The sequence below is a fragment of the Symphalangus syndactylus genome, chromosome 8 (assembly GCF_028878055.3).
Source record: "Symphalangus syndactylus isolate Jambi chromosome 8, NHGRI_mSymSyn1-v2.1_pri, whole genome shotgun sequence".
NCBI classification, from domain to species: domain Eukaryota; kingdom Metazoa; phylum Chordata; class Mammalia; order Primates; family Hylobatidae; genus Symphalangus; species Symphalangus syndactylus.
This window is the reverse complement of record NC_072430.2, coordinates 131,606,381-131,621,569: the sequence shown is the minus strand read 5'-3', so window position 1 is coordinate 131,621,569 and position 15,189 is coordinate 131,606,381. Positions and strand designations below refer to the sequence as shown.

The 15,189-nt window shown below is 42.4% G+C and overlaps 1 protein-coding gene and 1 pseudogene across 17 annotated transcripts in view; one reads left to right on the top strand and one right to left on the bottom strand.

Annotated features, from left to right (window-relative positions):
* RHBDD1 (rhomboid domain containing 1) overlaps nt 1-15,189 on the bottom strand; it is a 169,932-nt gene that overhangs the window by 22,279 nt on the left and 132,464 nt on the right. The gene's annotated exons all lie outside the window — the stretch shown is intronic.
* On the top strand, nt 9,584-9,706 carry LOC129489041 (uncharacterized; annotated as a pseudogene).

Here is a 15,189-nt window from a genome sequence, read left to right as displayed (position 1 = left end):
TGCATTCTCACTGCACTGGGAGCTCCATGGGGGCAAGGACAGTGAGGGTTTATGTCCACATTCTATGCCTGGGGATGAATAAATAAATGAACAAACGCAGGAATAGAAGGAGATGTAGAGTGCTAAATATTGCCTTCATTATACAGATGTAAAGACTGAGGCTCGAGGTAGGTGGGCAGTTTCTTGAGGTCTCACACCAGAAAACGGTATGGTCCATATGTCCAGGGGTCAGATCCAAGCCCAGTGCTCTTCATATTCCACCAGTTTGCTTTGGACACCAGTACACACATCTTTCCCTTTACCATCCAACCTTTCTCTACTCCAACTAGTGGCTTAGCAAAAAATTAGAGATTTTTAGTGGGGGGCTAGCAGGCTATAGGAAGGGTTGTAATTGGTACATGGAGGAAAAAAAAGTACAAATTGAATATTTGAATTTAAGAAAAAAGATGATCATGAAAAGGCACAAAATGTGTTGCTGTTTAGATCAAGTGTAACAGTGCTGTAGAATTGTTTCTATGGATCTGAAGACAGATTAAGGGCAAGTGACTTGGCAAAAGGCCTAGACCTGTTTTCAGATAATTATCTCACAGTAGAAAAAAATAAGGGCAGCACAAGCTCCAGTGAGGACACTACACCAGCATGACAGATCTAAATCGAACATACTTCTATGAGTCATTTAGAGCTTTACATACTGTAGAGAAAAGAACGCATAAAACATGCCCAAACAGCTTCTATTGATGTGGTGAACTCTTTTAAAACCACATTGTTCAAATTTACGTTAAAATGCAAACTCTTCATGTTTACAATGGTACTATTGGAGGAACTCAATATAAAAGTACAACTGTTACATTTCAAAGACAAGACTTAGAACAATAGGGCAATTCCCAGTGTGAATTTATGAACTGCTAAACCTCAAAAGATTTCTTCAATTCGCAATGAAGACTCTTGACGTATTTGCAGCCTGATAGGGGCTGCTCTTTATATAATTTGGGGTGTATCAGAACTTTTCCTTACTTTTACTTACCTCGGATGACAACTATTATGCTTCTCCCTGTGCAGCATTTGATCCTGCTAATTACGCTACAGGGCCAGGATGGTGTTTCACCGTTCACCATTGCTCCTGGGGCAGGCTACAAATTATACATAATGCACTGCATTGTAATTGCTGCATTGTGAACTTCGCTCGCCTTTCCAACACAAAATACCGACATCTAAGTTGTTTTATTATAAAAAACCATAAGGGATTCTTTTGGATTATAAACATCTGAAGACATAACATTCTCATGAATTCCAGCCGGCTATTTTGGACACTCAGTGGGGCAGACAAGGCTGAAAAGCAAAGCAAATACACTTCATATTCGTGTTTACAGAAAAAAAGGAGGCGGCAGTCATGAAGGCAAGACTGTGTTAAATGCAAAACTAAAGGGAGGCGGGGTGTGCCGAAGGGGAGACACAAACTGAACTGGGAAACCAGAGACGCGAGACATCCAGTGATGCTCCTTGACTTCTCTGGGCCTCAAGTTCCTCATTTCCAAAACAAAGGCACAGAAACGAATGACCACAAAGATCCCTTTTTCCATGAAGACAGGCACTCAGGAGAGCAGTGGCTTGTTTCTGAGTCTCACTTGTGAGGCCAGCCTTATCACAGCCTGAAGGATAAACCAGGAACCCGAGTCTTGTGCCAGACAAGAGGCCTCTGCCATCTACCCTGTTTGGAGCCTCTAAGAAAAAGATGATGGCTCTTTCAGTGGGAGGAGGGGGTCAGAATAAATGAAGCCTCCGTTTTATATATAAAATGCCACCAAGTGGGGAAAAATATCACAGCAGTATTGTGGTCATTGAAATTTATCATTGCCCTTGTGCCCCAGGGCCAAGAGGCCTCGCTCCAGACACCTACCCGATAGGCCCAAGTCATAGTACCTTGTGCCTGCAGCATTTAGAAGCCACACCCAAGCCCCAGTAAGGTACTCCTAACCCTCCCTTCTCTCCTCCTCTCAAAATGAGACAATAGCCTGATGTGTGAAGTTGGACTGGGGTCTCTTCTCTTCCTCTGAGTGTTCTAGATGAACATAAGGTAGCGGCAGCACCGCACGGAACTGTGTGCATTCTTCATCAGTGTACGGTGGTGAGTCTCCTACACAGTGAAGATGGGATAGTCAAAGAAGAGGAAAAGGCAGGGGAGGGTTTCCAGGTAAGGAGGCGTGGGTAAAGCTCAAACATTTTGATAACTTACAACAAATTGTTACTATATTGGGATACTGCTCCTTTGATGTTGCTGCATGTCAAAGCAGCTGAAACAGACATCTTGACTTGGACTTGGGAAGTCACTGACTAGGCATCCTCATTTCTCTTTGTCTAGTGGTGTCTCCATGGGGGTGGGCATATCCAAGATCTAGTATGACCAGAGGACGCAGACAAGGTGACAGAGGACTTAAGTGACGATGGACAACAGCTCCACACCTAGACTGCCTCAGAAGCCCTGCTTGGCTGCTAAGTTTGGGCTGGCCTTGAGGGAAGAGCAGGCTGTGCTCTCACACCTTCCAAGCGTCCCTGGTACCAAAAACTTGGGGCTTTGCACCTCTGCTCCAATCTATACTGCACATAGTCTCCAAACCAAACAGTCGGGACTCATGACCAGACAGGCCCTGCTATGCTAATGGGGGCAGGAGACCTATTTTCAACTGGAACCATGAGTGTGACTGTTCCCCAGATCTAGACACAGAACACAACAACCCTGGGGCCACTTACATTACTCCTGCAGCCAAATGCACTCAATCAGAACCCTCAGAGGGACAAGGTAATCTTGCTTGCTATCTACTGGCGACAATGAAATCTTGCTTTTGTGTATTATCTCTTTTCAAATATTTTCTAAATAATATGTAGTTCCTAAGCATCATCATAACTTTTAATATGTCAGTACACAAGGCAATACTTAAGGAGTTTATGTATAGATCATTGTTGAAAATTCCAAGCCTAACAGATTTTAAAGAGTTCCTTCTTCGTGTAGAAATAAATGTATTTCCCTGCATTGGACAATAGTTTGACGTCATCTTTAAATCCAAGCAGATTTCCCTCTTCTGTACCAAACTGCCCATTTCATTAGGAGGACTAACAAGGTTTTCTATCATCTGAGTAAGGACTGGCCTGGCTTCTGGGTGGCCCCAGGGGGAAATAAGAAGGAAGGGAAAATCAAGAAGTTGCTCCCTCTAGGAGTGGGGTCCTCCCTCACCCCATGGCCAGTCTGAGGAAAGCAAACTGTCATTGAGTTCGGCCTTCCCTCACCTCCAACTTTATTGAGGTCTAATTGACAAATAAAATTGTGTAAGTTTAAGGTGTACAACGTGATGATTTTATATATGTATTTATAGATGTGTGTGTGTGTGTGTGTGTGTAGTGAAATGAGTACCACAATCAAGTTAGTTACCCCAGGGGCATCGATTCCACGTTTTCTACATGGTCCTGTTACGAAGAGTTTCTCTTTATTCTCATTTATCACTCTGGGGCACCATATTAAATCTTGGGAGGCCCTAGGAGAGCTCAGATCTGAAAGATTTTATGTTAGAAATGGAACTGCCAACTAAATGGAAGGAGGAGCTGGTGGTTTTAAAAACATAATTTCCTTGCTACCCACTAAGAGTCCCAGTTCTCTCCACGTACCAAGGAGTCACTGCTGCTGGTTCACATGTGGCCATCAGAGCAGTGGAACTAGGCCTTGTCTGTGCCACAGGAGCACAGCCTGGAAGAGATACATGGCCTGAAAACGGTAATGGGAGCACCAAGATCTCCAGGATGTGCCTGAGCCATGCACTGGCGAGGTACCTGAAAAGAGTGATCTCCAATTATACAATGACACCATGAACACTGTATGGTTCACGACTCTCAGCCTGCAGGGAGTATCCACTCTGCTCTTGGGTGTGGGACACTAAAGAGGATCCTGGTGCCTGGAAATCTATGCAAATCACTTCCACAGGTACATTCCCATTTATTTTAGAACCAAACCAGAAGAATCTAATAACTAGATGTCTCTTTTGTACATCCTTGTTCAATGAAAAAGTGAAAGTAAAGAAGTTAATACCTTGACACTCAGGACTCAAAACAGCAACACCCAGGCTGGGCACGGTGGCTCATGCCTGTAATCTCAGCACTTTGGGAGGCTGAGGCAGGTGGATCATGAGGTCAGGAGATCGAGACTCTCCTGGCTAACACGGTGGAAGCCCATCTCTACTAAAAATACAAAAAATTAGCCAGGCCTAGTGGCGGGTGCCTGTAATCCCAGCTACTCAGGAGGCTGAGGCAGGAGAATGGTGTGAACCCAGGGGGCGGAGCTTGCAGTGAGCCGAGATCACACCACTGCACTCCAGCCTGGGCAACAGGCTTTGAGACTCTGTCTCAAAAATAAAATATAACACAACATAACATAACATAACATAACATAACATAACATAACATAACATAACATAACAAACATAACATAACATAACATAAAATAAGGGCAACACCCATACAACACTCTGGGCTCAAGTCCCTCTTCAGCGGAAACTCCCCATATTCTATGCACAGGGCAGAGAAGACTCAGAATGCTAATTATTTCTTTGAAGTGTTACACCGAGTGCTGTGTAAAAAGGAATCGCAGGTGAGACAAACGCCGGCCATCTGTCAAGGCCTGTGAAACTGGGTAAGGAGGCAAGCATGTGGAAAGGCGGTGAGGGGTGCTGGGCCTCTTCCCCACAAAACCCTCAAGCTCATTGCAGAGAGGCAGCCACTCTACTATCAAAGAGCCCATGCGAACGAAAAGGAGATTCTCAGGGGTGGGCAGCCAGGAGGATGAACAGGCAGAATCACAATTCTAACACACAGTAGCCTTATTCATGGGCTACGGAGTTGTTCTAACACTCACAGGAATGCTGCAAGAAAGATACGATCTATTTCACTTCTGCTAGTGAAGGAGGCAGGTCAAGGCTCTTCTCATCTGGTTTTCACTTGCTCAGACAATAACAATGATAACAAAATGCTTGCTGCTTCCAAGAATGAACATCTCCATCTGTTTACTCTTGATCTAACTTACCTTTGTCTCTGGAAGAAAACAATTCAAACATAAAATGTTAGAGAGGTCCTTGCTGAAGGGGACTAGGCAGGGAAGAGAGTGAATATTACATCTAGGAATCATTTTATGCACTACTCCTAAGGCAGTAGAGCTTTGCTCTTGATCAGTAAGCACCATTCTTAGAATGGGGGCAGTTGGGTAAATGGCAAAGCCAATGAGGAAACAGAGTGGAAAAGGGAACAGGCAAACACCCGCTTCCCAACTTTCCCAGATAATGAGGCCAGACATCTCCCCCAGGCACCCACTTCGTGGTCACCAGCATCTCTAGCACAGGAAAATGTCTTACACAATTTTTTTTGAGTAACGATTTCCTTAACTTGATGCCAGGCAAATCTCATTCTTTCTCTGGGGAGGATATACTTTGGGATTCCTGCTACAAATCAAATGGTTTGGATGAGTTTGGAAGAAGATCATTTAAGGACAATCAACACTATATAGTTTTGTACACACATGTACACACTGCAAAAAGGAAATAGAGAAAGTGAACAAGAACCCCGAGGCTGAAGTCCAGGGAGGAACTTCTGTGAGGAAGGATGGCAGCCACAGGGCACAACCCAAACTCAGGTAGGGCTCTGAGTCTCTACTTTGAAGTCCGGGCCTACCAAGAAATTAAAACATAAATATAGAAAATCATATAGCAGTGGGGGAACATGCATGCTTTTTTTTTTTTTTTTTTTTTTTTTGCTATAGGCTTCCTTCCTTTTTAACTTTAGTTGATAAACGGAGGGATTCAGCCTTCTGAATACACGTGGTAACTTGTGTACTTACCTATAACCCAACCAAAAACTGACCAAAACCAAAACATTTCAAATAGACTTCATGAAAGGCACCCTTAAAGACCAAGAGCTTGGCCAAGTGTGAGCAGAGAGCCCCTGGACTCAAGAGACCAGTCTGTCCATTCACTGTCGTGTCACTATCATAGGTGTCCAGTCATTATTTGCTGAATGACTGACTCAAAAAATTTCACAGATGGAGGGCAAGTTCCACCATTTCCAGCTCCTGCCTTGACCCAGAAGCTCCGCCCATGAAGCAGCACTGCAGGGTTTTGAGTGTGGCCCACATCTGCCCTGGTGCCATCTAGCGACCCTGGGAGTCCAGATGAACTGGGTGGAGCAGCTTTCCCAGGCCTACTTATATGGGCAGACCCCTTTTTCCAGGGGGCATAGCAGGGCTGAGAAAGAGGAGGATGGCTCTGCTCTTTAGGTAATTCCTGTCTCTCTTCCCTCCTCTCATTTAGCACCTTTGTGTTTCTTTCTTAAGAAGTGGGCTTTTTCCATCAATGATTGACTGGATGAAGAAAATGTGGCACATATGCACCATGGAATACTATGCAGCCATAAAAAAGAATGAGATCATGTCCTTTGCAGGGACATGGATGAAGCTGGAAGCCATCATTCTCAGCAAACTAACACAGGAACAGAAAACCAAACACTGCATGCTCTCACTCGTAAGTGGGAGTTGAACAACGAGAACACATGGATACAGGGAACGGAACAGCACACACCAAGGCCTGTTGGGGGTTAGGGGGCAAGGGGATGGAGAGCATTAGGACAAAGACCTAATGCATGTGGGGCTTAAAACTTAGATGACGGGCTGATAGGTGCAGCAAACCACCATGGCACATGTGACCTATGTAACAAACCTGCATGTTCTGCACATGTATCCAAGAACTGAAAGTAAAATTAAAAAAAAAAAAAAAGAAGTGGGCTTTTGCTTTCTCTCTAGTTTTCTATCATGTTCAATAAGTTCCTTGCCACCAAATTCTAGAGCTTTGAAGAAAGGCCACAAAGATCCACCTTTGGATTAAAAAAAAATCATATCTCAACAAAACACACAAATCACATGACAGATAACTTAGAGCAAATGTCTAGTATTCTAAAGAAAACAAACCAAAAGAAACAACAGGCAAAAAACACCTCTCTGATTTTGTCAAGAAACTTGTCTGAATATTTGAATATTAGTAGCCACATTTATCCCATATTTGCAAGGCAAAAAATAAACTATAGCAACTAAACAGAGAGAAAAGAATGGATTATGACCTGAAAGTGGCTACTGCTGCTTCATGAAGTTATCAAAAGTCAAATAACCTGGTAGTCTATTCTTTCTCATGCCTTAGCTGTAACAGAGAAGAAAACTAGCTTGGAACAAAACAATGAGAAATGGGGAGGAATACACTTTGATACACAGCTTGAAGATGCCCGTTCTGCTTCACCGTGATGGCAGTGCAAAGGAAATGAGCCCACAAAGGGTTCAGACGTCCTTTGACACCAGACTTTGCCACTTACTTGTACTTCACTTATTTGTTACTTCTTCTATTCCTTCTCTCACTCACTTGGGCATTCACCAACAAGTATTTATTAAGCACCTGCCTCAGCTCTGCCACAGGTGTGAGGAGGGAAACAGGAGTGAATGAGAGCAAGAGGCGGCTTCAGCCACTGTAGGGAGAGCACTCAGGGAGGGTGAGTTTTTTAAAGGCCCATGAAAATGTTCCAGACCTCAAAACAATTAGCTGGTTCCAACATGAAACAGAAACTATAAAATTAAAAGTAATAAACATTCAATTAAATGTACCATCTCAACTATTTATAACTCGACTCACATATATGATGATATATATTATACATGGGATCTGCGGGACAGATATGAGATTGCATTATGTTTTAATACGCTTGAAATGATATGGCGCAGGGCTTTTAAAAGTCCACGAAGGTCCTCAAATGTCCCCACACGATGGGAAGGACATCCCTCCTCTCCGAGGCACACATCAGCTGCCAAGATTGCCTCATGAAATACTGAAGTTGCATCCCTGAGCCTCAATTTCTTTATGAAAACAAACAAAAACCATGGTCCTCAGGGCAGTTTTGAGAACCAAATAGAAAAAGTACATTGGAAAATATTTCACAGGCTGGCAGAGATGAAAAGTAAAATTGTTAACTCCTTACATCTTTATTCCTCCAGGTGGTGAATGCCTCGCGCTATGTTTGATGCTACACGCCTGCTGCCTGAGCAGGCACGCAGAAGACAACGGACCTCTACCAGTGCCGAAAAATAAGGCTGCTTCCGTGCCCTCTGGCAGCCAACAGATGTTCACGATGGACAAATGCACACACAAACCAGGATGCTTCATGTACAGATAAAACTTGGTCCATATCATGAGACTCCAAACAGACAAAGGTTAAAAAGGGGGGGAAAAGCTTATTTAAGTAAAAAATGAAACCATTTTTCAATTAGTTTCAGTTCTAAGCAGACACCATCTTCTGTTTGCCCTAAAAATGAGAAGCTGGAGACTGCTCCTCAATTCCGTTTTATTTCTCTCTTTTGTTGACACTTTAAGAAAGACCTTAATTCTCCCAGCAAGCAACAACAGTAGCTAAAAGGGGAAAATACATTCAATTCTGGGAAGAAAGGATCACATAGCACAGCACAGAAATATATCCTAGGAGGCCATGTGATTTTATTCTTTGTCATTTTTCTCTTTTCCCTTTTCTTCTTCATGGACAACCATTTGAGGAATGGGGTGGGAGAGGGCTGGGGTGATGATATGACCAGGTTAAAAGTAGCCCAGGACATAAAATAAAAAATTAAGGAGGGGGAACAGTTGTAAACTTCTGAAAATAGAAACTGCCTCAAATGTGTTAGTCCAGTACACCAGACCCTCCTTCTGAGTGCAAGATTCCCTTTGTGCCTCACCACAGGATGTGTTAAGATGATATACAGTGTGTTTAAATAAAACAAGAAAACAAACCAAGAAAAATGTAGCATTATGAAGAATGAGAGTCTACTAAAAATACTCTAAAATGACTTCAAACATGAAACCACATTTAAAAAATAACTTTTTAATGACTTAGGCATAAGTCACTCAGAAACATATGGATTACATTTCCTTCAAAGTGCATATGGCTTTAACAATTGGGGGAGATTTGTTTGGTTTGTAGGACACAGCTCTGAAAAGGAAAGAAGTCTGTCAAATGGGACTCATGTTACCATCGTTTTCTGGTGCTTTCTTTGGTGACGGAGTCAATTGGCCATAATGGCCGTTACCTAAGAAACTTGGAACAGCTTCCCTGGACGTAGTTTAACTCCCTTTCCCTATTTAGGCAAAGTATTCAACACGTTTATAATAAATGACTCTCCCTCATCCCTAATATCTCAAGCATCAAAAACAGGTCTACTTCTTTTAAAAAAAAGAAAAAAAAAAGGCTGAGCTGTCTTAGCCCAGAGCAGATGGCTATTGCCTCTTTGTGACAGTTGGGCACAGACTTATATACAGGGATGTTTTTCATTCTTTTAGCCCATTAGGTCTAAACTAAGGTCAAGAGAATGTCACTTTTTTTTTTTTTTCTTAAAAACACAAATTTTAGACAAAGCCTGCAACAATCAGGCTCTGTGTTACCCGCTGAGCCTTTGGTTTTTATCACACCAACCTCACACTCTCACCAATGCTACTGTTACCACCACCATGACTATAAAACACCTCAGTGATCTGACATGGGAAGAGTAGCTTCTAGTTGGTGGAGCCCATCTCACATCAGCCAGAGACAAAGCAACCCCTTGTTTATCCTGGCTTGGCTTTTGGCCTGTGTCCATGCCTTGGACACATGGATGGTTAAAGAAAGAAAGAAAAAAAATCCCTTAGCATTCATATTGTCTACTGTTTCCAAAAGGCACCCTCAAATATCATCTCCTTTCACCTTGGAGGACAGTTACGACAAGTATTGAACCCACTCCTCAGATGAGGAAATTGAGAGCTGAGGTTCAGGAAAAAGCCATATAGCAACAACTAGCCATTCTGCAAACACTGATTATACTTTCATGCCTTGGCTTCTTTTATTGTTTCCTTTGGTTAATTTTTAATAGTCACTCCCTCTAGAATGCCAACTGCTCCACTTAAAAATTTCCCATTTTCAAGGGTCAGAACAAATGCCGCATGTTTCAGAGAGAGTGCTCAAACATTCAATCTCCAAGTGCGATGCTCTTTTTTGACAACGAGTGGGCTAAGCTACCATCTCAGGTTATTCAATTAAACACTAATCAGGGTGCTGCTGTGAAGGCATCCGGTAGATGTGATTAAAGTCCATAATCAGCTGACTTTAGGGAAATTATTTTAGATAATGTGGATGAGCCTGAGATTCGATCGGTTAAAAGGCCTTAAGAGCAGAGCTGAAACTTCCCTGAAGAAGAAATTCTGCTTGTGGACTGCAGCTTCAGCCATGCACCGGAGAGTTCCTGCTCACCCTTCCTGATGGCCTGCCCTACAGATTTTGGACTTGCCTGGTCAGCCTCCACAATCACATAGGCAATTCCTTGCAATAATAGCTCTTAATATATGTCTCCATTGGTTTTGTCTCCTGGTTGAACCTTAACTGATAAACCAGGTAATATCCCCTTTGTGTTCCTCCGGTTTATACAACTCTTAACATCATTTCCAGCTTATTGCTGGTACTGTAACTTCTTTGTAGGTAGGCTCATGTCTCCTATCTTTGTAAACTACACAGCACTAAATATTTGCTGCAAGAATTAAATTATGTTATGCAAGAGCAGGACAGAGGGTGCTTCACCCTCCTATGAGATAAGTAAAACTCTTACAAAATGCTCATGAAGAGATATAACTAGCAAAAGAGAGTCATGGCCTTAGGAGTAATTTTACTGAAGAAATATTACTGTCACCTACTAACAGGTTACAGAGTTTCTCTTCATTGTACAGGACAGTCCTGTGCATGCAGGGTATTTAACATTCCTGGGCCCCTGGCACTGAATGAAAATTGTACCCCCTTTACCCTGATTCCTATCATTTCAACAACCCAAAAGCCCTCTCACACACATATTTGCAAATGCCTCTTGGGGGTGTGGACATACTACACCCTTCTCTAGTTAAGAATTACCTTCTTTCCGCTATAACAATTAAAATTTATCAAGCTACAGGGAGAAGAATTACTACAACAATGACTTCTACAACGAGTTGTAGAATTACGGATCAGAAAAGTGGAATTCCACTAACAGGTTATCATGAAGGCCAAAAAGCCATCACATGCAGAAAGTTATAGGTGGGATAAGAATTCTCAACTTCAGATATTTTATTCAGGCTAATTTATAGAATCTCTTTATTAATTCAACAAGTACTTAACAGCCCTCCTATGAGCCAGACACAGTTTGTTACCAGATCACGGGAAAAAAGCTAGGAAGATTTTCATCAAGTATGGAGGGTACACTTCGGAGATCCTGACTTGAAATATTTATTATGTGGGATTTATGCAATTTACTCTTGGGAACTGGGGCCACCTCACAAAGAGTTGCTCCATCTTCTATAACAGGTTCTCAGATGATTTCCAGATCTGCATCACAGCATCATCAGGGAATTTGTTAGAAAAGCAAATTCTCAGACCCTATCCCCGAACAACTAAATCAGGAACTCTGAGAGTGGGACCCAGCAATGGTTCTCAAATTTTACTGTACAACAGAATCACCTGAAGAGCTTATTAAAACACATAATCCTGGGTCTCACACGCAAAGCTTCTGGTGCAGTAGATCTCCCATGCTCCCAACCTCCCCACAACCCACTCCACTCCCATTTCTACCAAAAAAAAAAAAATTAAAAAGAATGTGGTGGCCTATGCCTGTAGTCTTGGCTAGCTATTCAGAAGGTTGAGGTGGGAGGATTGCTTGAGCCCAGGAGTTTGAGGTCAGGGTCCAAAAATATGCATTTCTAATAAGCTTCCAGGCAACACTTTTAGAACCAATGCTCTAGATCTGCACTGATACAATGGCCACCAGGCACGCATAGCTATTTAAATTTATATGAATTAAAATTATGTATAGCTGAAAACTCAATTCCTCAGTTGCACTAAGTTGTACTTATTTCTACATCCTCACCTCCTACTATCCATTTGTAAATACATTCCACATGCTCAGCACATGTGGCTAGTGGCTACCATATTGGACAATGAAAACACAGAGCACGTCCGTTACTGCAGATACTTCTACTGAACAGTGTTGATTTCGGGCTACTGAGGAGGCCCCTAGGAGAATCCCTTCTATATAGTTAGGTACAATAGGCAGAGAAAATTGATACTAAGAATGAGCCTTACGGTGAAGAGTGCAAGGACAGATGGTCCAAATTGCAGGCATTTCTTGTGATTGACCTGCTTCTCACCTGGGGAACTTTCCATAGATCCAAGATGAATAGCATCAAGGATGTATTTATTTAACACTAGTTAACTACTCTCCTAAATAATGCTGGAAAAAACTAGCAATTTATTGAGACAATCATATGGTTTTTATGTGGCGAGTCACATTTTTTGATTTGCGTATGTTGAACCAACCTTATACCCCAGGAATGATGCCTATTTGATCATGGTAAATTAACTTTTTGATGTGCTGCTATATTCAGTTTGCTAGTGTTTTTTTGAGGATTTTTCTGTCTATGTTCATCAGTGATATTGGCCCATGTTTTTTTTTTTCATTGTGTCTTTGCTATAAACTTCGTGCTTTTTCAAGCAATTGCAGTTCTCCTGTCTAGCCCGCTGCCACTGGACTATGCTGTAAGTCCTCTCTATAAACTCTATGTCTTGTTCACTGGCTCTGGGTCTCTTCTGTAGCCTCTCAAACATGGTGCCATCCCTAAAAGTCAACAGGGGTCCAGGATGATGGCACATGGAGCTCTACTAATTCCCTCAATGTATACAACTCTGAGACTGAACTCTAATTCCTGTAAACCTGAACTACTTCCAACTTTCCAGTGGTTTTGGCCAAAAACCTTAGTCATTCTTCACTTCTCTATCTCACAATTGCAAGCATTCTGTCAAAAAATCCTTTTATTTTACTGCAAAATGTGTCCAGAAGCTGACCTCTTCACACCTCCTCCACAGCTACTACCTAAGTGGAGCCGCAGTCCTCTCTTGCCTGGATTACTGCAATGGACTCCTAACTGGCCTTCCACTTTTACCCTTGCTGCTTGTATCAGTTTCCTAGGGTTGCTATAACAAATTATTGCAAACTGAGTTCCTTAAAACAACAGAACTTTATTCTCTTGCAATTTGGGAAGCCAGAAGTCTAACATCAAGGTTGTTGGCAGGGTTGGTTCCTTCTGGAGGCTCTGCAGGAGAACCCATTCCATGCCTCTAGCCCAGCTTGGATGGTGCTGGCCATCCTTGGTGTTCCCTGGCTTGTGACTGTTCTCCAATCTGTCTTCACATGGCTCATTCATCTGTGTCTGCTTTCTCCATTTCTGTCTCTTATCAGGACATCTGACCCTAACCCAGGATGATCGCATCTTGAGATCCTTACCTTAATTACCTGCAAAGAGCCTTATTTCAAGTGAGGTCATACTTGGAGGTTCTGGGTGGACATATCTTTCGGAGGATAACATTCAACCCACTATGCTGCTCTACAAATTATTTTCAATACAGCAGCCACAGTGGTCCTTCTAAGTTGAGTTAGATTATGTTACTCCTCTGAGCAAAACCCTCTCATGGGTCCATCTCATTCAGAGAAAAAATCAGAGTCCTAGATGGCCTAAAAGGCCCTGTGTGACCTGGCTCTTATTTCTACATCCTCACCTTCCACTATCTGTAAAGGACAGTGGCTTTCACTAATGGATATAAAAAGAAGTGAAAGGATTTGAGATGTATCTTGAGTTACCATCAAGAAGGCTTGGTTACTCACTACGTCCCAAAGGCCAAAAGGAATGAGTTGCAAAGGTATAAAAGAATTATAAATTCAGTTTGTAAATGACGCATCTGAGATGTCCTTGAGTACGTTTATATGTAATTTTAGAGGCTGAGAAAGAAAACTGGGCTGAAGAGATAAATTTGGAAGTTGCCAGCATATAAATAGCAACTAAAGCCTTGGGAGAAGAAAAGAAGACCTAGAATTAAGTCATTAGGAAGGCTGATATTCAAAGGTAAAGTGGAGGTGGGTGGGCCTGCAAAGAAAACCCAGGAAAGAGACCAGACCATAGTAGGAAAGACCAGACCATAGTAGGAAAGCCAGGAAAGTGTGACATTGGGAAAACAAGAAAGAAAAAAGGTATGGTTTCAAGGAAGGAGTAGTTAACTATGTTAAGTAAATTTGGGGAAGGAAAGTGACTCCAGGCCTTAGCAACATAGAGGGTGCAGGGGAACTTAGCTAGAACTGTTTCATTGGAATAATGGGAGTAGCAACACGACTGTAGCAGTAGAGGCAAGATTCAAAGTTGAAGAGGATAATATGAATGTAAATGGAACAGGGAAGGATGGTTACTGAAAGGCTGCTGTGTTATTGCATACTTACTTGCTGTCTTCCTCTCTCTCTCAAGATAGGAGAGGAGAGAGACTAAGAATATGTTTCAGTGTTGATGGAAGGGATCCAGTAGAGACTGAGAGGCTGAAGACACAAGGGAAAAGGGGATAATCAATGACAAAATATTTTTCTGAGAAGCTGGGGTAGGTGGGTGAAAGATTAGCTTTTGATAAGGGAAGAAGACTTCCCTGCTCAGGTGTCAGGAAGGAACCAGTTAAGTGGGGGTGGTGAGTACAGAATAGGTTCGTTTGTAGTTTTCATGATGGGAGGTTGGGGGCATTACCTAGGGGTGGATTCCATTTTCTTAGGGAGGTCTAGGATAGTTGAGAGGTTAATGTGCATGTATAATAGGCTCAGTCTGCTCTGCTGAGTCATGTTCTCTAATAAGGCTTAGCTGCCAGATCCACATTCCAAGAAGCCTAGTGGCCAGGCTCACTCAAGTCTGGGATTTTTCCAGGTAAGTGGAAGAAAGGCTGAGAAGCAAGGGCGTGGAAGGTATTTATAAGGACTAGAAATCTAAGCAGTGGAGGGAGGAGAGCAAGACCACAAAGTAAGGAATCAATGGACTGGAAGGGAAGACAACACTGGGAGTTGATTACTCAGAACACTGAGGTCACCTGAGAGTAATCAAAACTTCAAATGTTAAATCCATGAATGTGGACAGCCCAGTGTATCTATTAACAAAAAGAAAAGTAAAGGGGTTTTAGATAAGCTACTTTACTACCAAGCACAACTCTACTTTCTATCTAAGAGGACCAGAGGGAGCTTAATGCTGAAAAAGTAGGAAGGAGGTATTGTAATTCAAGGAA